Source organism: Mobula birostris, chromosome 2, assembly GCF_030028105.1.
Source record: "Mobula birostris isolate sMobBir1 chromosome 2, sMobBir1.hap1, whole genome shotgun sequence".
NCBI lineage: Eukaryota > Metazoa > Chordata > Chondrichthyes > Myliobatiformes > Myliobatidae > Mobula > Mobula birostris.
In genome coordinates, this window is record NC_092371.1 from 131,815,981 (window position 1) to 131,841,917 (window position 25,937).

General features: G+C 41.7%; 1 protein-coding gene across 7 annotated transcripts in view; it reads right to left on the reverse strand.

Moving 5' to 3' along the window:
• Positions 1-25,937, reverse strand: part of disp1 (dispatched homolog 1 (Drosophila)) — a 419,126-nt gene that overhangs the window by 292,521 nt on the left and 100,668 nt on the right. For 5 of the 7 annotated variants that reach the window (XM_072248242.1, XM_072248256.1, XM_072248264.1 and 2 more), the window contains one exon: positions 25,060-25,168. The exons of 1 other annotated variant lie outside the window; for it this stretch is intronic. The gene's annotated coding sequence lies outside the window, so the exon portion shown is untranslated. Of the gene's footprint in view, positions 1-4,255; positions 4,277-25,059; positions 25,169-25,937 lie in introns of those variants that run through there. One more of the 7 variants, XM_072248313.1, reaches the window with a different exon arrangement.

A 25,937-nucleotide genomic window follows, 5' to 3' on the forward strand; every position in this document is an offset into this window, starting at 1 on the left:
TTGTTCAAGAGCCTGATGGCTGAGTGGTAATAACTGTTCCTGAAGCTGGTGATGTGGATCCTGAGGCTCCTGTACCTCCGTCTTGATGGTAGCAGCAAGAAGACAGCATGACCTCGGTGATGGAGGTCCCTGATGATGGATGCTGCTTTCCTGCGATAACATTTCGAGTAGATGTGCTCAATGGTGGGAGGGCTTTCTCCGTGATGAACTGGGTCATATCCACTACTTTTTGTAGGATTTTCCGTTCTAAGGTTCAATGCTACTACTGCACCACTGCTCATTTATGTATCCACTAGAACTCAGGGAAATCAGAACAAACGTGGTAAGAGGTGTTTCACATACAAATCTGCCAGCGTGCTTCCTGCAGTCAAATTCGCAGTTCTAATGATTCACATCTTTGAAAGAGAAACACACATGCAAGAGGGTATACATGACAGATGAATCAATGCACATCCTTGCATGAATCACATTTCAAAAAAGGGGCATACCGAATGAGCTATGGTGCCAAGTGATTAATGTGAAGGTGTGAAACAAACGGTTCTCTGCTACATATCTACTCATTGGTCAGGAGCTTAGGAGAGTCAATCATTCCCAAGCTGGGTTTTTTTTTTATAACTGTTATAAAATGGGTAATTGATGAAATCCACCTGAACAATTACAAGAAAACAGTCCCTATAACTACTTCCCAGACAATCAGGTCAATACAAACAAAATCTGCCATTTGTCTCTGGACACCAAGAATCCCGTGTGAACAGAGAAAAAGGAGACACACGTTCTCATTCATATTCCTTCCAAGTGTTGTTTTTTCTCCCCACCTCCTCAAATTTCCAGAAAACAAGAAATGTCTATGGTCATAAGCAAGTGTTTCTAACCTTCCATTTTCCTTATGTACTGTATACTTAAACTGTATATGCATATCAAAAGATATTACTCATCAGTAGTATCAAGAAGGCAACATCATCACAGATCCTCACAGCCATCATTAGTCAGGAAGTACAGAAGATAAAAAGTCCCACTACCAGCTTCAAGAACAGCTACTTCCTTTCAGACATTTGGTTCCTAAACCAACCAAGGAAACCCTCATCACCATAGTTTAATAATACTATGGTCAGTTAGCACTAAATGGACTTGGTATGGCTGTTTTGTGGTCTAATTGGGCTCTATCCTGTAAACATTGCATATAATTTGTGTTTTTGTGAGTGTTGCTTATATAATACCATAAAGTGCAAGAGCAGAATTAGGCCATTCAGCCATTGACTCTACTCCAACATTCGATCATGGATATTTTCCCTCTCAAACCTCATTCTCCTGTCTTCTTCCCATAACCTTTAATGCCTTTACTAATCAAGAACCTATTAACCTCCACTTTAAATATACCCAATGACTTGGTCTCCACAGCAATGATTTCCACAGATTCACCATCCTCTGGCTTAAAAAGAAAACACCCTCCTCATCTCTGTTCTGAAGGGATATCTTTCTAATCTGAGAGTCTGCCTGGTGGTCCTACACACTCCCACTGTTTGAAACATCGTCTCCATGTCCAACTCTATCTAGGTCTTTCAATATTCAGTAGCCTTCAATAAAATCCCCCTCATTCTTCCAAACAGTGAGTACAGGCCCGAAACCAAATACTCATCATACATTAACCCTTTCATTCCTCGAATCATTCTCAAAAACCTCCTCTGGACTCTATAATGTCAATATGTTTTCTAGAATATGCAACACAAAAGCAAACACAGTACTCCAAACTTGGTCTAACTGATGCCTTATAAAAGTCTCAGCGTTACATCCATAACTTTTATATTCTACACCTCTTGAAATGAATGCCAACATTGCACTTGTCTTCCTTACTACCAACTTAACTTGTAAATTAGCCCTTCAGGAATCTTTCATTTGGTCGCTTTCAGTTTCTGAATTCAATCCCCATCCAGAAAATAGTCTGCACCTTTACTCTTTCCACCAAAATGCATGACCATACACTTTACTACAGTGTATTTCATCTGCCTCCTCTTTCAGCATTCTAATCTGTCCGAGTTCTTCTGCAAAACTCAGTTTCCTCAATACTATCTGCCCTTCCACCTATCTTCATGTCATCCACAAATCTTGCCATAAAGCCATCAATATCATGCAGATCAGACATATAAATGCAAAAAAAAAATAGAAGAAACCAACACCAACCCATACAGAACACCACTTGTCATCAGCAGCCAACCAGAAAAGGTGAAATTTATTCTTTGCCTTTTGCCAGTCGGCCAATCTTTTGTCCACAGTAGTACCTTTTCTGTAATACCATGGGCTCTTGTTTAGCAGCCTCGTGTGTGGCAACTTGTCAGAGGCCTTCTGAAAATCACAATAATCATCATCCACTGACTCTCCTTTGTCTATCCTGCCTGCTATTCCTCGAAGAATTCCAACTGATTTGTCAGGCAACATTTGCCCTTGAGAAAACCACGCTGACTTCGGCTATTTTATCAAGTGCCCCCAAGTACCCCAAAACCTCATCCTTAATAATAGACTCAAACATCTTCCCACCCACTGAAGTCAGGTTAACTGACCTATAATTTCCTGTGTTTTACCTTCCTTCTTTCTTAAATAGTAAAATAGTAGCATAGCAGTTAATGTAACGCTATTACAGCATCAGTGACTCAGGTTCAATTCTGCCATTATCCAGAAGGAGTTTGTACGTTCTCCCCATGAGTTTCCTCCGGGTTGTCTTGCTTCCCCCCCTTCCCCACCACCACATTTCAAAGAGAAAATTTTAAAGTTAACAAGTTTTGGGCATGCTATGTTAGCGCTGAAAGCAGGGCAACTCTTGAAGCTGCCCCCAGCACATCCTGAAGACTGCGTTGGTTGTTGATCAAATGCTGCACTTCACTATATGTTTTGATGTACATGTTACAAATCCTCTGGTCCTCCAGAACCATTCCAGAACCTAGTGATTCTTGAAAGACCTCTACTAATGCCTCCACAGTCTCTTCAACTTCTTTCAGAACACCAGGTGTCATCCATCTGGTCCAATTGACTCATCTACCTTTAGACCTTTCCTTAGTAATAGCTACTACACTCGCTTCTGCCCCTGACCATCTCAAATTTCTGGCATGCTGCTGGTGTCTTCCACAGTGAATACTGATACAAAATACTTATTCAGTTCATCCCACAAATAAGAGAAAATCTGCAGATGCTAGAAATCCGAGCAACACACAAAATGCTGGAGGAACTCAGCAGACCAGGCAGCACCTGTATATTAAAAAAAATACAATCGACATTTCAGGCCGAAACCTTTCAGCAGGACTGGAGAAAAAAAGCTGAGCAGTAAATTTAAAAGATGCAGGGAGGGAGAGAGAAACACTGGGTGACAGGTGAAACCTGCAGAGGTAGGGATGAATTAAAGAGCTGGGAAGTTGTTTGGTGAGATGAGGTGAGAGAGAGAGAAGGGGATGGGAGAGAGAGAAGGGGATGGGAAATAGAGAAGTGGGGAGTGTATTACCAGAGATTTGAGAAAGCAATGTTCATGCCATCAGGTTGGAGGCTACCCGAACAGATTACAAGGTGTTGTTCCTCCAACCTAAATGTGGCCTCATCATGACTGAGGAGGCGGCCATGGATGGACATATCAGAATAGGAATGGGAAATGGAATTAAAATTGGTGGCCACTGGGAGATCCCGTTTCTTCTGGCGGACAGAGCGTAGATGCTCGGTGAAGCAGTCTCCCAATCTCCGTCAGGTCTCACCAATGTACAGGAGGCCACACAGGGAGCACCGATCACAGTAAATGACCCCAACAGACCCACAGGTGAAGTATCACCTAATCTGGAAGGACTTTTTGGGGCCCTGGATGGTAGTGAGGGAGATGGTGTAGGGGCAGGTGTAGTACTTGTTCTGCTTGCAAGGATAAGTGCAGTGGGGAGGCAAGAATGGACAAGAGAGTCGCATAGGGAGCAATCCCTGCGGAAAGCAGAAAGTGGGGGGGAGGGAGAGAAAGATGTACTTGATGGTGGGAACCCATTGAAGGTGGCGGAAGTTGTGGAGAATTATGTACTGGATGCGGAGGCTGTTGGGTGGTAGATGAGGACAAGAGGAACCCTATTGCTGGTAGGGTGATGGGAGGATAGGGTAAGAGCAAATGTGTGTGAAATGGAAGAGATGCGGTTGAGGCAGCATTAATGGTGAAGGAAGAGAAGCCCCTTCCTTTGAAAAAGGAGGACATCCCCTTCATTCTAGAATGACTTATTGACAATCGCCCGGTAGCACTCACGTGGACAGTGATGAAATGCCTTGAGAGGTTGGTCATGACTAGACTGAACTCCTGCCTCAGCAAAGACCGGGACCCATTGCAATTTGCCTATCACCACAATAGGTCAATGGCAGATGCAATCTCAATGGCTCTCCACACGGCTTTAGACCACCTAGACAACACAAGCACCTACGTCAGGATGTTGTTCACCGACTATGGCCCAGCATTTAATACCATCATTCGCACAATCCTGATTGAGAAGTTGCAGAACCTGGGCCTCTGTACCTCCCTCTACAATTGGATTCTCAACTTCCTAACCAGAAGACCACAGTCTATGTGGATTGGTGATAACATATCCTCCTCGCTGACGATCAACACTGGTGCACCTCAGGGATGTGTGCTTAGCACACTGCTCTACTCTGTATGCACATGACTGTGTGGCTAAGCACAGCATAATATCATCTGCAAATTTGCTGATGATACAACCATTGTTGGTGGAATCTCAGGTGGTGACGAGAGGGCATACAGATGTGATATATTCCAACTAGTGGAATAGTGCCGCAGCAACAACCTGGCACTCAACGTCAGTAAAATGAAAGAGCTGATTGGGGACTTCAGGACGGTAAGACAAAGGAACACATACCAATCCTCAGAGGGATCAGAAGTGGAGAGAGTGAGCAGCTTCAAGTTCCTGGGTGTCAAGATCTCTGAGGATCTAACCTGGTCCCAACATATCGATGTAGTCATAAAGAAGGCAAGACAGTGGCTATATCTTATTAGGAGTTTGAAGAGATTTGGCATGTGAACCAATACACTCAAAAACTTCTATAGTTGTACCGTGAAGAGCATTCTGACAGGCTGTATCACTGTCTGGTATGGAGGGGCTACTGCACAGGACCGATAGAAGCTGCAGAAGGTTGTAAATCTGGTCAGCTCTATCTTGGGCACCAGTCTACAAAATACCCAGGACATCTTTAGGGAGAGGTGTCTCAGAAAGACAGTGTCCGTTATTAAGGACCTCCAGCAGCTAGGGCATGCCCTTTTCTCACTGTTAACATCAGGTAGGAGGTACAAAAGCCTCCTCAGTGATTCAGGAACAGCTTCTTCCCCTCTGCCATCCGATTTCTAAATGGACATTGAAGCTTTGGACACTACCTCACTTTTTTTTAAATATATATTTCTGTTTTTGCACATTTTTAAAAATCTATTCAATATACGTAATTGATTTACTTGTTTATTTATTATTATATTTTATTTATTATTATTTTTTCCTCTCTCTGCTAGATTATGTATTGCATTGAACTGCTGTTGTTAAGTTAACAAATTCCATGTCACTTGCCGGTGATAATAAACCTGATTCTGATTCTGAAAAGCCTCATCCTCAGAGGAGATGCGGCGGAGATGAAGGACTGGAGAGAAGGGGGTAGCGTTTTTATAAATAGTAGGGTGGGGCGAGGCGTAGTCTAGGTAGCTGTGAGAGTCCGTGGGTTTGTATTAGATGTCAGTGGATAAACCTTCTCCGGAGACAGAAACAGAGAGATTGAGAAAGGGAAGGGAGGTGTCAGAAATGAACCAGGTGAATTTGAGGGCAGGGTGGAAGTTGGAGGCAAAGTGGATGAAGTTGACAAGTTCAGCATGGGTGCAGGAAGCAACACCAATGCAGTCGTTGATGCAACATAGGAAAAGTGCAGGATGGTCACTTGTGTAGGTTTGGAAGATGGAGTACTGTATTCCACACAGCCGACAAGCAGGCAGGTACTGCTGGGACACATGCGAGTGCCCATGGCTACCCCTTTTGTTTGAAAGAAGTGGGAGGAGCCAAAGGAGAAATTATTGAGAGGGAGGACAAGTTCCGCTAGACGGAGGAGAATGGTGTTGGAGGGGAACTGGTTCGGTCAGGTGTCCAGGAGGAAACAGAGAACTTTGAGGCCTTCCTGGTGGGGAATGGAAGTGTATTGGGACAGGACATCCATACTAAAAATGAGATAATGGGGACCAGGGAACTTGAAATCCTTGAAAAGATCAAGAACATGTGAGGTGTCACAGGTGCAGGTAGGAAGGGACTGAACTAAGGGGAATAAAACAGAGTTGAGGTATGCAGATACGAGTTCAGTGGGGCAGGAACAAGCTGAAACAATGGGTCTACCTGGACAAGCGGGTTTGTGGATCTTCGGTAGGAGGTAGAAACGGGAGGTGCGGCATGTGGGAACTATGAGGTTGGTGGTGGTGGATGGGAGATCTCCAGAGTTAAAAAGGTTAGTGATGGTGTGAGAGGCGATGACCTGGTATTCTTTAGTGGGGTCCTGTTCAAGGGGTAAGAGGAGGTGTCTTGAGAGTTGGCGCTGGGCCTCCACAAGGTAGGGGCCTGTACGCCAGACTACTACAGCACTTCCCTTATCTGCAGGTTTGATGGTGAGCTTTTAAATCTATTCCTCGGCTTTTTCTTCCTCCAGTCCTGCCGAAGGTTTTCAGCCTGAAACATCAAGTGTACTTTTTTCCCCTTATATGCTGCTTGGCCTGCTGAGTTCCTCCAGCATTTTGTGTGTGTTGTTCAGTTCATCCACCATTTCTTTATTCCCTATGACTATCCGTCCAGTGATATTTTCCAGCAGTCCAATCTCCATTCTTGCTTTTCTTTTACTAATATAGCTGCAAAACCTTTCAGTATCCTTGAATATTGGTTAGTTACTTTTACATTTCTTCTCTCCCATCGCTTTTTTTAGTGGCCTTCATTTGGTGTTTAAAGCTTCCCACTAATTTTTGCTGTACTGTATATCCTGTCTTTTGTTTTTATGTTTTGCCTTCCCTCATCAGTCATGGTTACCTATTCCTCCTTTAGAATGCTGTTTCTTCTTTGGGATGAACTCATCCTGTGCATTCTGAATTACTCCCAAAAATCCATCCATTGCTCCTCTTCCAATCAACTCTGGCCAGCTCCTCTCGTATGCCTCTGTAGTTCCCTTTACTCAACTGTAATACCCATACATCTGATTTTAGCTTATGCATTTCAGACCACACAATGAATTCTATCATTATGAACAGTGTCTCCTAAGGGTTCCTTTACCTTAAGTTCCCAAATCAAATCTGGTTTATTACACATCATCCAATCCAAAAATGCATTTTCCCTAATGGACTTGACCACAAGCTGCTTTAAAAAGCCATTTAGTAGGCATTCTACAAATTCCTTCTTCTGCGACCCAATACCAACCTAATTTCCCAATAACTATAGTAACATTGCCCTTTTTACATGCTTTTTCTATCTCCCATTTTAATTTGTAACATATCCTGGCTACAGTTCGGAGGCCGTATGTAACTCTCATAACAGCCTTTTAATCCTTGATGTTTCTCATCTTTACCCACAAGGATTCTACATCTTACATGACTTGAATGAAGAAGTAGAAGAGTAGGGTAGCAAGTCTGCAGATGGCATGAAGGTCAGTGGAGTTGTGTATAACATGGAAGATTGTTAAAGGTTGCAACAAGACATTGACAAGATGCAGAGCTGGGCTAAGAAATGGCAGATGCAGTTTAACTCAGAAAAGTGACAAGCGTTTCATATTGGAGGATCGAATTTGAAAGTAGAACACCAAGTTAAAAGCAGGACTCTTGGCAGTATGGAGGAACAAATGGATCTTTGGGTTCACATCCATAGATCCATCAAAGTTGGCACACAAATTGACTGAAAACAAGACATAGGAGCAGAACTAGGTCACTTGGCCCATTGAGCCTGTTCCACCATTTAATCATGGCTGATCCTTTTTTTCCTCTCTCCATCCTCTGTCCCACCCCCAGGCCTTCTTCCTGTAGTCTTTGATGTCATATCCAATCAAGAACCTATCAAGCTCTGCCTTAAATATACCAAGCATCCTGGCCTCCACAGCTCCTGTGGTAATATATTCCATAAATTCACCACCCTCTGGCTGAAGAAATTTCTCCACATCTGTTTTAAATGGATGCCCCTCTATCTTGAGGCTGTACCCTCTTGTCCTAGACTCCCCCACCATGGAAAACATCTTTTCCACATCCACTCTGTCTAGGCCTTTCAACATTCAAAAGGTTTCAATGAGATTTTGCCTTATCCTTCTAAATTCCAGCGCGTACAGACCCAGAGCTATCAAACGTTCCTCATATGATAACCCTTTCATTCCCAGAATCATCCTTGTGAACATACTCTGAACCCTCTCCAATGATGGCACACCTTTTTTGAGATGAGTCCAAAACTGTTCACAGTACTCAAGGTGAGGCCTCACCAGTGGCTTATAAAGCCTTAGCATCATATCCCTGATCTTGTATTCCAGACTTCTTGAAATGAATACTAACATTGCATTTGCCTTCCTCACTGATAATGTATGTAAAGGGTTAACACAGACAGTTAAACAATAGCAGCCTATTTTTCTGTAAGAAACCACTGATGATCAACAGATGTGCTAAGCCATGCTGAGCCATATTTCTTCTTGGAGTTAGACAGTGTTTCAAGGTGTTTCAAGTCATGCACACAGATAAGACCACTCCAACCTGTTCTGCATATGTGAGCCATTATATCTATTCTGTAATTTGTCTCTGTACTGTCATGCACATTGATAAGGCTGGGGATATAAGAACAACTATATCTATTCTGTAAGAGGACCTGCCAGTTAGTTGGTGGACCAAGCAGGAACAGTCACAAGACTGTTCCTGTTTGAACCACTAACTGAAGTGCCCCGGAGGCTTTGAATAAAGGGTTTATACTTATACGGTCTCTGAGTGAGTTTATCTGGATTCGACTTCCACATCACCACCGACTCAATCTGCAAGTTAACCTTTAGGGTGTTCTGCACAAGGACTCTCAAGTCCTTCTGCATCTCAGATTTTTGTATCTTCTCCCCACTTAGAAAAAAGTCTGCACGTTTATTTCTACACCAAAGCGCATGACCATGCATTTTCCAACATGGTATTTCAGTAGCTATTTTCTTACCAATTCTCCTAATCTGTCCAAGTCCTTCTGCAGCCTTCCTTTCTCCTCAACACTACCTGCCCCATCCACCAATCTTCCTATCATCTGCGAACTTGGCAACAGAGCCATCTATTCCATCATCTAAATCATTGATATACAGCATTAAAAGAAGTGGTTCCAACACCATCCGCAGTGGAACACCACTAGCCACTGGCAGCCAACCAGAAAAGGATCCTTTTATTCCCACTCACTGCCTCCTACCAATCAGCCAATGCTCTGAGCATGCCAGTAACTTTCCTGTAATACCATGGATTCTTAACTTGGTAAGCAACCTCATGCGTGGCACCTTGTCAAAGGCCTTCTGAAAGTCCAAATATACATCTACTGCATGCCCTTTATCTATCCTACATGTAATCTCTTCAATGGTTTCCACCAGGGTCATCAGGCAAGATTCTCCCTCAAGAAAACCATGTTGACTTTGCCCTACGTTGTCCCGTGTCACCAAACAATAATCTCATCCTTTACAACTAACTCCAACACCTTCCCAACCGCTGAGGTCAGGTTAACTGGTCAATAATTTCTCTTCTGCTGCCTTCCTCTTTTCTTAAAGAGTAGAGCGACATCTACAATTTTCCAGTCCTCTGGCACTATGCCAGAGTCCAATGACTTTTTATTTCCTCCACAGTCTCTACTGCTACCTCTTTCAGAACGCTAGGGTGCCATTCACCTGGTCCAGGTTGCTTTTATACACATGGGTCTTTCAGATTTTAGAGCACCTTCTCCCTTGTAATAGCAACTGCACTCACTTCTCTTCCCTCACACCCTTCAACATGTGGCACACTGCAAGTGTCTTCCATAGTGAAGACTGATGGAAATTACTCATTTAGTACATCTGCTGTTTCCTTGGCCCCTATTATTATTTTTCTGGTCTCATTTTCTAGCAGTCCTATATCTACTCTCATCTCTCTTTTACTTTTTACATACTTGAAAAAGCTTTTTATATTCAACTTTGATATTGTTTGCTAGCTTGCTTTCATATTTCATCTTTTCCCTCCTAATGTTTCTTCTAGTTGTTCTCTGTAAGGTTTTAAAAGCTTCCCAATTCCCTGTCTTTCCACTAATTTTTTCTTTGTTGTACATCCTCCCTTTTGCTTTCATATTAGGTTTCACCTCCCTTGTCAGCCATGGTTGTACTATTTTGCCATTTGAGTATTTTGTCCCCCCCCAGAAACTCACGCTATTGCTGCTCTACTGTCATCTCCTTTTAATTTACTCTGGCCAACTCCTCTCTCATTCCACTGTAATTTCCTTTACTCCACTGAAATACTGCTACATCAGACTTTACCTTTTCCCTATCTAATTTCAAGTTGAACTCAATCATATTGTGATCACTGCCTCCTAAAAGGGTTCTTTTACCTCAAGCTCCCTAATTGCCTCTGGTCATTATATAACACCAAATCCAGTATAGCTGATCCCCTAGTAGGCTCAATGACAAACTGCTCTAAAAAGCCATCTCATAGGCATTCAACAAACTCACTCTCTTGAGATCCATTACAAGCCTTATTTTCCCAATTGACCTGCATGTTGAAATCTCCCATGACCATCATAACATTGCCCTTTTAACACGCCTTTTCTATTTCCCATCGTAATCTGTGCTCTACATCCTAACTATTGTTGGGAGGCCTGTTTATAACTGCCATCAGGGTCCTTTTACCCTTGCAGTTTTTTAATTCAACCCACAAGGATTCAACATCTTCCAATCCTGTCATATCTTTCTACTGATTTGACGCCATCCTTACCAGCAGTCATGCCACCCCCTCTGCCTACATTACTATCCCTTCAATACAACGTGTGATCTTGGACATATAGCTCCCAACTACAACCATCCTTCAGCCATGATTCAGTGATGGCCACATCATACCTGACAACCTGTAATAGTGCAACAAGATCATCCACCTTATTTTTTTTATATACTCCGTGCAGAGATATAACACTGAGTACCGTATTTGCTACCCTTTTTGATTCTGGGTGGTTAAGGAGGTGTATGGCCTTCATTAGTCGGGGAACTGAGTTCAAGAGCCACAAGGTAATATTGCAGCTTTGTAAAACATTGGTTTAATCACACATGGAATATTGTGTTCAGTTTTGCTCTTTCCATTACGGGAAGGATGTGAAAGCTTTGGTGAAGGTGCAGAAGAGATTTACCAGGATGCTGCCTGGACTAGAGGGGACATCTAAGGAAGATAATGTTGAACAAACTAGGGCTTTTCTCTTTGAAGCAAAGGACCATGAGAGGTGAGATGATTGAGGTGCACAAGATCGAATGAACAGCCAGAGACACTTTCCGAGGGTGGAAATGGCTATTACAACGAGGCATAATTTTAAGGGTGATTTGAGGAAAGTACAAGGGAGATGTCAGACGCAAGTTCTTCACACAGGGAGTGCTAGGTGTATGAAACAGCTTGCCAAGGGTGGTGAAGAGAGGTAGATACATTAGGGGCACTTAAGAAATTCTTAGTTAGGCACACGGATGATAGTCAAATGGAGGGCTATGTAGGAGGGTAGGATTAGATTGAACTTGGAGTATGTTAAAAGGTCAGCAGAGTATCGTGGGCTGAACGGCCTGTACTGTCCTGTAATAATCTATGTACATATTTTAACTTCTGATTCATCATCACTTCTTATATGCTACTGCTGCTGCAAGTAAGCTTTCCATTGTACCCATGCATACATGTACGTGTGTACATAATAAATTCAGCTTTCCTGAAGGATCGCCTGCAAAGTGTAGATAATAGCTCAACAACTGTGCAAGACAGGAAGATCACAGCTAGAAAGGTACAAGGGTACGATCATTTTTTGGGAGGAAACTGACTTTTTGATGTCCTTTTCACAGTGAAATTAAAACAAATTTTGGGGGGAGGGGGTTTACTGGCAAGCTGTAAGAAAACATTTTATCAGAGCATTCCAATTTCTATGAATAGGATCACAAACATTGTTGAATTTGTCCTGACTGAATTATGACTCTTGCAATTTGGTCACTGATTTCGACTAAGAAAGGATATTCTAGGACAAGTTATTTTCTCCAGGAGAGCACAAGCAGTGTTAACCAGCCCATCAATTCACTTTCTTGGCGCTTGTGTTAATTGCGACAAACCTTGGTTGCATCATCCAACATTTATAGTGTGCTCTGCAATTCTAAGTGCTCACATTTGGCAGGAGAGTAATGCTCATACAGCTTTCTCACCCATTACAATAGAGCAGACATGCCAGAGAATCCAACCCAACTGGACACGTTCACAGACCACACTAGCTTGCTGCTGCAATTCAAAACAAACAAATGTAGCAGAGCCCTTTTGCCAAATGATATAGCTCATTCATTACCAAGCAGTTCCTTCAAAGTGCATCGGAGACATCTAGGGTCACTTCACAGCTACTGCAACAGCGTCGAGTCCTGCACTGTCCCGTTATTTTAACATTGTATAAACCAAGTCTCTGCCAATTTTATTTTGCAAAAGGAGATAGAATTAGGATGAGGAATTATTCAATTCAACTCAAAGTGCTCAGAGAGCCACACTGCTTGTCATGACTTGCCAATAGGGGAGTGAAGCCAGACAAGAGACTGCAAATGTTGGAATCTGGAGCAACCAACAAACCGCCGGAGGAACTCAATGAATTGAACAACATCTGGGGGGGGGAGGGGGGGGGGGGAAGGAGGAGAGGAAAGTCAACATTTTGGATCAAAAAACACACACTAGAACCCCGCATTAGGGACAGGAAGCTGATTGAATAGCTTCACAGAGCAGTCCGAACGGACTGATTGTGATTTATATCATTCCACTGTTTTCCCCCAATTCAATCTTCTTCAAAATCAGAATCAAGTTTAATATCACTGGCATATGTCTTGAAATCTGTTGTTTTGTGGTAGCAGTACAGTGCCATAAATAATAATTTTCAAGACTGTTTAAACCCACAAATTATAATACGCAGCTCAGGTGGCAGGCAACCTGCACTCCAAGTCCTGCCTTTGTACGTGTTTGGCCAACTTGAGAAGGGGAACCCCTCCAGTCACTATAGCACAGCTCATCACTAGAGCACTGCACAATGATTCCATCATGACAAGCACTGAAACTTCAAAAGTGCTGCAACCTTGGCACAAACTTAAAGGGTTAGCCCCAATATAGACAGACTATAAGGAAATCAGCACCATATGACATTCTCCTTCATGTTGTAGTCATACAGCACAGAAACAGGTCCTTCAGCCCAACTCGCCCAACGCCAACTACCCAAGTTAGTCCCATTTGTCTGTATGTGACTCACATCACTCTAAAGCTTTGCTTTCCTTGCATCCAAATGCCTTCTCCAAGCAGTTAATTCCACAAACCCACCAACATCTGTGCAAAGTTTGCTCTTCAGATCGTTTTTAAAAAGATCTTTCCCCTCCCTCACCTTAAAACAATGTCTTGTAGTGTTAAATTCCTAACCCTACAAAAAGACCATGCACCATATCTACACCCTCCTCATCTTATATTTATTTGTTGACATACAGTGTGGACTAGGCCCTTCTGGCCCTTTGAGTTGTACTGCCCAGCAATCCTAGCCTAATTGAGGGACAATTTACAATGACCAATTAACCTACCAACCGGTATGTCTTTGGATTCTGGGAGGAAATTGGAGCACCCAGAGGAAACCCACACAGTCGCTGACAGAATGTACAAACTCCTTACAGCAGCAACAGGAATTGAACTCAGGCTGCTAATACTGTAAAACACTGTGTTAACCACTACGTTACCATTTAGAAACCTCTAAGATTATCCCTGCTCCAGGGAATAAAGTCCCAGACTCTTTTTATAACTCACTAGTTCTAGAAATGTCCTCGTGAATCTTTACAGCACACTCTCCAGCCAGAGTTACTGTTAGGTTACAGCTAAACATTTCTTATAGTGGCTTTGTGGAGAAAAAATACATGTTCTCCATAAGTTATTTAAAGGCATGAAGCTGCAAGAAGCAATAATACACATTTGAAAAGAAATAATACACAGAAATATGCCGAACACTGCACAGGATATTCAATCAAAATACAACTGGAAGGAGGGAGGAAGTGGAAAGAATTAAGCTGAAGGGTACTGTGCAGTAACATTAAGTACAACTGCACTTCTTCCTGTCTAGTAGACAGTGCATTACTTGACCTTCTCTACAAAATGCAGGTTAAGTGAGCACTTTGCAGAGTACTTCTATTCAGTCCGAAAGGGTGATCATGACCTTTTTTCCACCCCATTCCACATCTCCAGCTTTCGTCCCCTACATCTCAGGTAATCAGCCACTTCTAATACAGGAGTCACATTAAGATTTAGGGACAAGGGTGTGAGAGAGTTAGAGGTTATGCTGGAGACTAGCCCTCTGCTCCGCACTCCACATTGGAAGGCCAATGAAATGAACATGTGGACAGACATCTGGCTGGCAAGCATGGTGCACGAAGATCAGCAGAATGAGGCTGGTGGCCTCCAGGCCAGCGAGTCCCACAAAGTGAGCATGTCCCTAGATCGGAGGTATATACAGTATAGGTAGGAGATATGAGGGCCAGTGAATCCCTAGGCTGGTGAGTCAGCAAGTCTGGAGCTCAAGGCCTTGATTTGAGGGTCCTGCCATCAGCGAGTCCCAAGTTCAAGACCTGGAGTTCAGGGTCCCTTCGTAAGTGAGCCTTAGGGTCAAATGTCAAAGACTGGAAAGTCCTGGTCAAAACACAATGTCTGAAGACTAGAGCCTGCAAGTCCACTGGGAAAGACAAAAGGTCTTGATGTCTGCGAGTCCTCTTGTTTGGTATTCCCAGTGGCTACTGAAGTTCTACATCTCACAGTTCTAGCATGGTGTTTGTTTTCTTCAACTGCCCTCATTCATTTGTTAATTACAACAATGAAAGCACAACATCACCTGGCTGCCTCTGAAAACAGCCATTCCCTCTCCCCCTAACTTCTCTACAAGGCTTGTTTCACTTTCAACTTTGCTCCCCATATATCAAATCTATTCAATTAATTTGACCTGCAGGATGATGAATGTGGGGTTGAATTCCAGAGAAGAAATTCTTGTGACTGGTTAAAGCAAAATGTAGCTTCCCATGTGCTACTCCAATGCTGGGGAACCTGTAACAAATAACAGGCCAACCCCGAAGTAACCGTGTAAACTTATTTCAGGGTTCTGTCATTGCCAGTGAAAGAGGCACAAATACATCAGCATGATACTTAGCAAAAGAAAGGAAGGAAAACTGCTTGAACATTAGATTCAGAGGTGTAGATTTAATAATTCTTGCAAGATTTGTGTAAGATTCTGAGAAAAGCCTCTCATTCCATTACAAACCAAAAGCATGCTATGTTGTGTCAGCCTTACACAAAAATAGGCACTGTTGCTCTGGCCACAGTGTTACTTTGAAAAGAATTCCTGGCAACTCTGCTACCATATTTTCAAAACTATCAGTAAATGAAAAACTGATGGTTCCTTATTTTCAATATAGTTACTGAAGAAATGTCACTTAATTGACCTTTAAGAGTACAGTATAAAAAATAAGAACAATGTAGATTTACAAGATCCATTTGATGAAGCATCAGATGATGACAAGGAGAGGTATGGCAGTGACATAGCTTGGCTGGATAAGTGGTGTCACCACAACAATCTTTCAATTAGCATCAGCAAGACCAAAGAATTGATTGAATTAGAATCAGGTTTAATATCACTGGTATACATCATGAAATTTGTTGTTTTGTGGCAGAAGTACATTGCAATAATCATAAAAAGTTATAAATTACAGTAAGTGTATTTCAGAAAAATCAAATTACATGTGTGGTACAAAAAGAGAGGAAAAAAATAGTGAGGAAGTCTTCATGGGTTTACTGTCCACTCAGAAATCTGATGGCAGAGGGGAAGAAGCTGTTCCTGAAGGATGGAGTGTGCGTCTTCAGACTCCTGTACCTCCTGCCTGATGGCAGCAATGAGAAGAGGACATGTTGTGGGTGATGGATGTCACCATTCGAAGGTGCCCTCGTTGCTGTTGAGATCAGGGCCTACTTTTTTTGGGGGTTGATAGTTTTCATTTAAAAATTTTACTAAGTCATGGAAGTGACTTTAATTTAATTCACAATATTGTCTCTCATTATTTACAATCTATAGGGCTTTTGGGGGTAATTTAGTTTTCATTTGATAAACAACTAGTAGGGCTTTTATGTCTCTACACCACACTCCAGTTCAGTTGGTGGCAGTAATGCACCTTTAAGTTGGACTGCTAACCGCCATTAAAAGAAGAAGAGCTTACAACTTCCTGCAGTTTTTCCTGATCTCATGCAGTGGCTGTCTATACCAGAGCAGTTAGAATGTTCCCCACGGTACATTTGTAGAAATTTGCGAGAGTCAATGATGACATAACAGTTCTCCTTAAGCTCCTAATGAAGTGTAGCTGCTGTCATGGCTTCTTTGTATTTGCATCGATATGTTGGGCCAAGGATAGAACTTCAGAGATGAAAACACACAGGAAGTTGAAACTGCTCATCCTTTCCAGTGCTGATCCCTCAATGATGATGATGTGTGTTCCCTCGACTTCCCCTTCCTGAAGACCACAATCAATTCCTTGGTCATGATGACATTAAGTACAAGGTTATTGTTGCTGCACCACTCAACCGGCTGATCAATCTCATTCCTGTATGCCTCCTCATCACCATCTGAAATTCTGCCAATAGTTGTTTTGTCGGCAAATTTGTAGATGACATTTGAGCTGTACCTACAGTGGCATGCAAAAATTTGGGCACCCCTGGTCAAAATTTCTGTTACTGTGAATAGCTAAGTGAGTAAAAGATGAACTGATTTCCAAAAGGCATAAAGTTAAAGATAACACATTTCTTTAATATTTTAAGCAAGAAAACTTTTTTATTTCCATCTCTTACAGTTTCAAAATGACAGGAAAGGAAAAGGGTTGGAAGCAAAAGTTTGGGCACCCTGCATGGCAGTACTTAGTAACACGCGCTTTGGCAAGTATCACTACTTGTAAATGCTTTTTGTAGCCAGCTAAGAGTCTTTCCATTTTTGTTTGGGGGATTTTTGCCCATTCTTCCTTGCAAAAGGCTTCTAATTCTGAGAGATTCTTGGGCCATCTTGCATGCACTGCTATTTTGATGTTTAGGTCAGGGGACTGTGAGGGTTTGTGTCTCTTGAGGTAGCCCATTGTGGATTTTGAGGTGTGTTTAGGTTCATTATCCCATTATAGAAGCCATCCTCTTTTCACCTTTGGCTTTTTTTTTTTACAGATAGCGTGATGTTTGCTTCCAGAATTTGCTGGTATTGAATTGAATTCATTCTTCCTTCTACCAGTAAATGTTCCCCGTGCCACAGGCTACAACACAACCCCAGAGCATGACCGATCCACCCCCCGTGCTTAACAGTTGGAGAGAGTTCTTTTCATGAAATTCTGCGTCCTTTTTTTCTCCAAACATACTTTTGCTCATTGCGGCCAAAATGTTCTATTTTAACTTCATCAGTTCACAGGACTTGTTTCCAAAATGCATCAGGCTTGTTTAGATGTTTTGAATAGAACCTTTTGGCCGCAATGAGCAAAGGTATGTTTAGAGAAAAAAAGGTGCAGAATTTCATGGAAAGAACCCCTCTCTAACTGTTAAGCACAGGAGTGGATCAATCATGCTTTGGGCTTGTGTTGCAGCCAGTGGCACGGGGAACATTTACTGGTAGAGGGAAGAATGAATTCAATTAAATACCAGCAAATTCTGGAAGCAAACATCACACCGTCTGCAAAAAAAAAAGCCAAAGATGAAAAGAGGATGGCTTCTACAAGGGGATAATGAACCTAAACACACCTCAAAATCCACAATGGACTACCTCAAGAGGCGCAAGCTGAAGGTTTTGCCATGGCCCTCATAGTCCCCTGACCTAAACATCATAAAAAATCTGTGGACAGACCTCAAAAGAGCAGTGCATGCAAGACAGCCCAAGAATCTCTCAGAACTGGAAGCCTTTTGCAAAGAAGAATGGGCAAAAATCCTGCAAACAAGAATTGGAAGACTCTTAGCTGGCTACAAAAAGCATTTACAAGCTGTGATACTTGCCAAAGCGGGTGTTACTAAGTACTGCCATGCAGGGTGCCCAAACTTTTGCTTCCAGCCCTTTTCCTTTTTTGTTATTTTGAAACTGTAAGAGATGGAAATAAATAAGTTTTCTTGCTTAAAATATTAAAGAAATGTGTCATCTTTAACTTTGTCTTTTGGAAATCAATTCATCTTTTACTCACTTAGCTATTCACAGTAACAGAAATTTTGACCAGGGGTGCCCAAACTTTTGCATACCACTGTCACCACACATTTGTGGGTGGAGAGAGAGTAGAGCAGTGGACTACGCACGCATCCTTGTAGTGCGCCAGTGTTGATTGTCAGCAAAGAGGAGATGCTATTTGTGATGTGCACAGACTCGCAGTGAGGAAGTCAAGGATCCAGGGATCCAGTTGCAGAGGGTACAGAAGCCCAAATATTAAAGCTTCTTGATTAGAACTGAAGGTGTGATTGTGTTGAACACTGAGCTGTAATCAATAAACAGCAGCCAGACATCAGTATTACTATTGTTCAGGTGATCCAAGGCCGAGTGGAGAGCCAGTGAGAATGCATCCACTGCAGACTATGTGGCGATAGGCAAAATGCAGTGGGTCCAGGTCCCTACTTAGGCAGGATTTAATTCTAGCCACGGCCAACCTCTTAAAGTACTTCATCACAGTTAATGTGAGTGCCATGGCCAATAGTCATCAAGGCAGGTCACCCTGCTTTTCTTGTGCATTATGCATCTTGTGCATCTTATGATTGTCACCATTTTGAAGCAGGAGGGAAACTTTGACTGAAGACATGCTTGAACACTTCAATCTTTTCAATCAAATTCAATCATCATTTTGGATCTCCCCCTCCCCCTCTCAAATCTCTTACTAGCTCTTCCTTCAGTTAATCCTGACGAAGGTTCTCAGCCTGAAACGTCGACTGTACCTCTTCCTAGCGATGCTGCCTGGCCTGCTGTGTTCACCAACAAATTTGATGTGTGTTGCTTGAACACTTCTGCTAGTTGGCTGGCACAGGTTTTCAGAGCCTCAACAGATACACTATCAGGGCTTGACGCCTTGAAAGGGTTCACCTTCTTGAAAGACGTTCTGACGTCAGTTTCCAAGACCAAAGACACAGGGTCATCAGATGCCGCAAGGATTTGCACAGGTGTAGCTTTATTCTCCCTTTCAAAGTGTGCATAAAAGGCGCTGAGCTCATCTGGGAATGAAACATCACAGCCATTCATGATTTTAGGTTTTGCACTGTAGGAAGTAATGGCCTGCAAACCTCATCAGAGCTGACATGCATCTGATTCCGTCTCTAACCTCAATCAAAAATGGTTTTTTTGCTCTTAAAATAGCCTTTCATATGTCATACCTGGACTCGTATAGTTCTGGATCACTGTTCTTGAATGTCACAGATCTGCCCTCAGTAAACTATGAATAGCTTGATTCATCCATGACATTAAATTTAGGTATATCCAGTATGATCTCGAAGGCACATACTCATCCACAATCTTGATGAAGTCAGTGACAACTGTGGTATATGCATTCAGATTCAAAGATGCATCCCTGAATATTGTCCAGTCCACCAACTCAAAGTAGCCCTGTAAGCACTACTCCACTTCCCTTGAGCATAGTCTCTTTTTCCTCATCACTGGTGCTGCGGTCTTTTGCCTCTGCCTATATGCCAGAAGTACAGCCAGGTGATCTGATTTTCCAAAATATGGGTGAAGGATGGCATAGTAAGCATTCTTGATTGTGGTATAACAATGGTCAAGTGTGTTGGCTCCTTTGGTTCGATAGGTGATACGTTGGTGGTAGTCATTCAGAGATTTCTTCAAGCTGGATAGTTGAAATCCCCCACAATGATAAAGGCATCAGAGTTTGCTGTTTTGTGTCTGGTGATCACAGAGATTCATTCGTCCAGTGCCTACCTGACATTGTCCTAAGGTAGAATGTACACAGCTACCAGGATGATGGCGGAAAACTCCCTCGGCAGATAAAAAGGATGACATTTGACCGCTAGATATTCCAGGTCGGGTAAGCAGTACTGAGACAGAACAACTACATCTGTGCACCAGGATGAGTTAATCATAAAGCATACTCCACCTCTTCTACCTTTAAAAGACTCAGTCGTCCTGTCTGCAGAGAACGGGGAAGTCATTGAGCTGCACCATCAGGCTAGTCAGGAGTGGGGGGGGGGGGGGAGGGAGGGAGGGAGGGTCTAAAGCCTCTGCATTTCAATCATACTCACAGACTGGCGCGGTATCTGTGCCTCCGTTTTCTTAAAAGGGAATTGCACTCGTGACTAAAGTCTGCTGCCCAGGATTTGTCAATTTTGAGGATTGATAGACTCTTTAAACAACTTAAAATGATGTTGCTTACTGAAATACCCATGGCTGTCATTGTGGATTTCAGCTGTAGTAGTCCTGAACAGAAATATTTGATGATTCCCATCAGAACTACACACAAAAGAATCGCCCTTTATCAGCGCACCTTGATGATCAACGTGGACTTCAGGAGGGAGAAGTTGGAAGAACACACACCAGTCTTCATTAAGTGGTGGAAAGGGAGAACAGCTCCAAGTTACTGGACATCATCATCTTGAGTCCAATACATTGATGCCATCAAGAAGGTGGCACTCTAGTGATTCTACTTCATTAGGAGTCTGAGGAGATTTGATATGTCACTAAAGACTCTTGCAAATATTTGTAGATGTACATTGGAGAGCATTCTGACTGACTGCATAGTCACCTGGTATGGAGACTTCAATAAACAGAATCAAAAGGGGCAAAAAAGGTTTGTAGATTCAGCCAGCTGCATCACGGGCATAAGCCTCTCCACCATCCAGGTCATCTTCAAGAGGCAGTGCCTATCATTAGGAACCCTCACCATCCAAGACATTCCCTCTTCTCATTACTACCATCAAGGTAATGGGAGGTGGGGGCTACAGGAGCCTAAAAACCCACACTCCGTTTTAAGAGAAGTTTCTTCCCCTCTGCCATCAGATGTCTGAATGGTCTATGAACCCATGAACATTACCTCTTCATTCCTCTTTTGCACTCTTCATTTTTTGTAAATTGCTGTACTTTTTATGTCTTGCACTCTACTGCAAGCCAACAGTTTTCATGACATTCTGATTAAAGCAAGATCACAAGTATTAGCCAGAAATGGAAGATTATTTCATTGCCACTTGCCACCTTCACACATTTAAAATAAAGCTGATTACCGTCCGGAGCTATATGTGTCTGAGTGTCAATAATTTAACTTCATCAATATTCTGATAGATGAACCAGAGTCTTAACCACAGAAACATGTGACCTTGGCCCATTAGCTCTTTGAAATAGCTATACAATTGAATAAAAATACTTGCTTAACTGTTATTTCCCAAGGAACATTTTATGTGGAAACACATAACCTCATGATGTGAATATTAAGTAGATCAGACTAGAATATACAGTAAAAGCTATCAGAATTCCTTACCACAATTGACTGTGGAGGCTAAGTCATTGGGTATATTTAAAGTGCAGATTGCTAGGTTCCTGATTAGTAAGGGGATCAAAGGTTACGGTGAGTGGGAAGGAGAACGGGATTGAGAGGGATAATAAATCAGCCATGATAGAATGGCAGAGCAGATTTGATGGGCCAAATGGCCTAAATCTGCTCCTAGGTTTATGGGCATCTCTAATAGCATGAAGATAGGGGGAAGGGCAAGTTGTACTTAAAGATATTGTGAGAAAATCCTTATCATTGTATGAGATTGGAATTGGAATAGATTCAGGGAAAACTTGGCAAATGGAGTTTAATGTGGGAAAGTGCAAGGTCTTGCCCTAAATGGGCACAAAAATGAGTGAACTTGAGAGGAACCATGAATCATAAGTGCAGTAACAGTTAAGAGGGTAAATGATATGTTGGCCTTTATTCAAATACGACTTTTAAAACAGGAAAGTTTCATTATAATTGTACTGGGTATTGGTGAGGCAAAACCTAGGATGGGGCACACAGTTTGTTCTCCTTACACAAAAAAGGATAAATTAACCTGAATCGATATTTAATGTTATCCATAACTAAGGAACAGAAACTTCTTCTCAGAGGTAGTGAATAACTGGAATTCTCTGCCCCTGAAAGTTGTGGAGGCCAACATAATAGAAGTATTTTAAATGGGAGTGGGGAGGGAGGGGTGTGGGTAAGAGAAGATAATTTTTTGAAAAATCAGAAGAATTAAGGCAATGCGGATCTGGCAGGGGAGGATCTGAGGCCTTGGTTAGACTGGCCATGATGATATTGAATGGCAGAGAAGATTTAAGGAGCAGGTGACTACTCCTTCCCCTATTTTCTTGTGTTCTCCCAGTTCCGCAACTATTAATGCCACAGGGGCTTAAAGTCCAAGTCTGTCTTTAGTTACATTTGATTGAGTAATGAACTGGCAATTGGCCTCAACACCTTGGTACCAAAGACAACCAGTGAATGTCCCTGCACCTATTCACTAGCCAATGGCCAAAGATGAATAAAAAAACTGCATGTAGGATGGGCGGATCAAGAATTTTAGAGAGGTCTAACATTAGAGGATGTGCATTTAAGTTGATGTGGGGGGGAGGGAGAAGACTTCAAAGGAAATGGCCAGGGCAAGTTCTTTCCCTGCACAGACAGCAGCGAGTGCCTAGAAGATTGTACTGGAGGCAGATATGATAGAGACATTCAAGAGGCTCTTGGACTGGAACATGCATATGCAGTTAATGCATGGATATGGAACATGCTCAGGCAGAAGGGATCAATTTAGTCAGATGTCATTAGCTTAATTAGTTCAGTACAATACTGTGGGTCAAAGGGTCTGTTACTGTGCTGTTCTGTTCTTTGTTCAAATTGTTAACTTAATTTTGTACCAATAAGAAAGATTGATTTATGGGCAATGCATCCTGGATGCTATGGATAATGATCCAGTCCTGGAAGGATTAAAACAAGTTCAGAATCAAGTTTATTATAAAACAGTGATATGACATGAAATTTGTCTTGCAGCAGCAGTACAGTGCAGAGACATAAAATTACTATAAGTTACAAAGTGAATAGTACAGTTCATTCAGAATTTTGATAGTGGAAGGGGAGAAGCCATTTCTGAATCGCTTAATGCTTTGGGACAAAGATAAATCCTATTTTGATGACTTAGATTAGTATACATGAGGAATAGCAAGTTTGCAGATGACACTTAAATAGGTAGTAATGCAAACAGTGGAGTATCAAGATTTATAACAGGGTTTTGATCATCTGGATAGGCAGACCCAGGAATGGCAAATGGAATTTAATTCAGAATTAGTATATTAAATGGTACTGTAATAGAGCAGAGGAATCTCAGAGTACAGATACATAGGACGGCAGCAATTCAAGAAGGTAACTCACCAGCAGGAACGTGTGGGTAATAAAAAAAAGTTTCCTCAATGCCCTTCATTGGACATCCCAAGAATCTAGCAAGTGAATATAATCACACTGATTCTGAGACAAGTAAGTGTCCACTATGTTAGGAGACAATGAATTAATTATTCTATTGTGGACTTTGTCTCACAGATTTAATGTCTAGAGGGAATATTTCAGTAAAGTTTATTGTAGTGTTCAAAGTTCAAGTTAAGTAAAGTTTCTGTACATCTTGATGACATAATTCACCTTGACAAATGCACTATTTTTCTTTCTACTAGAAAAGGTTGAGTGAACTCGGCCTTCTCTCCTTGGAGCGACAGAGAATGAGAGGTTACCTGATAGAGGTATATAAGTCAGAGGCTTTTTCCCAGGGCTGAAATGGTTGCCACAAGAGGACACAGGTTTAAGGTGCTGGGGAGTAGGTACAAAGGAGATGTCAGGGGTAAGTTTTTACTCAGAGAGTGGTGAGTGCGTGGAATGGGCTGAGCAATGGTGGTGGAGGCGGATACGATAGGGTCTTTTAAGAGACTTTTAGATAGGTACATGGAGCTTTGTAAAATAGGGCTATAGATAAGCCTAGTAATTTCTAAGGTAGGGACATGTTCGGCACAACTTTGTGGGTCGAAGGGCCTGTATTGTACCATAGGTTTTCTATGTTCCTACTATTTATTTTGTAGAACACCACAACTCCTATTCTGTCTACTATAATCCTTACAAGTCACAATTTTATCCACAAGATTTATCAAAGAGCAACAGTGTTAGAGATTGTGGTGTCAAAAGATTCCTTTACTAAGATATATGCCTGATTGAAGCAAATAATTTGTGGCCTATGTGTGTTTGATTAGCCCTTGTGGCTAGTAATTGGATACTTGTATCCTAAACATTTTCCACTACAAAGCCAAAATTAATTGCCATGAGCACCAGAAAAAAAGCACTACAAGTCTTGTTTCTACCATAATTCTAGCCAGAATTATTGCTTTCTGGACTTTTTCTTCTCTCTTTGTATGCATCATTTAGCATTAAATACACTGGTTCACTCAACACAGACAGAATAGGTCAAATGACCTCCTTCATGTTACTGAATGCAATGATCCACAGACATCGTTAATACCAGAGATGCCATTTGCACATGCCAAAACTACTGCTAATTATTTTCCACTTTGCCTTCAGTATTACATCAGTCACATGATAACTTGCTTTTCAAGAATGAACTCTGCTGCTATGGCCAACATGCCAGAGGCAATGGTGAATATAATGGGGTCAGAATCTTAAAAAAAAATTCAGGCACACATTTATACCATAGAGAAGCTCCTTGGAATTAATCTTCATGTGTTCTGTCATGCAATATATAGCCATTCTCTATCCTGCCACATTACACAGCACAGTCAAAAACACCTAAAAGAAACTTACAGTTGTTCCAGGACAACTTTTATTTTGGTTCAAGCATCAAGTGATCCAGCAAGCAGATATTCTTTTGTTTTTCCATTTGTTTCAAAGATATCAGTACACGTATGGCAGCCTGAAAGGAGACAAAGTATCCATCATTTCAACATCACATCAAAGTAACACAATAGAACAAATAAATGCTGGAAACTGATATTAGGTCATGAAGCATTTACTTTTGCCCTAGCTGTGAGTGACCATAAGAACAAAAAGCTAACATATCAGAAATTGAACAGGCACATATGCAAGGTTACTGTTCCTCACAATGTGAAACACCAATCCATCACAATTTTCTTACCTGGCATTCCAGGCAAAAAGCACATTTGTACCAGAAATTTCCAGACTCAAGGCTATCATTGCTGCCAAAGGTACATCTACTAAATACTGACTTGAAGGGGGTAAAAAATTTTTATGCACTCAATTATTTTGTGTTTTATATTTGTAATTAATTTAGATTACATTGTAGAGATCTGTTTTCACTTTGACATGAAAGAGTATTTTTCTGTTGATCAGAGTCAAAAAAGCCAAATTAAATCCACTGTGATTCAATATTGTATAACAGTAAAACATGAAAACTTCCGGCGGGGGGGTGGGGGGAGCAGAATTCTTCTTTTATGTAGGAACTGTATACACATTTATACACATACATACATATACACATGGATCTACGTTAATAAATGGGTAAATTCAGAAGTCATAATGAGAATCAGAATCAGGGTTAATATCACTAGCATACATCATGGAATGTGTTGTTTTGTGGCAGTACATTGCAATACATAATAAAAAAACTACAAATTACCATAAGAAATATATATTTAAAATTAATTTAAATAAGTAGCGCTAAA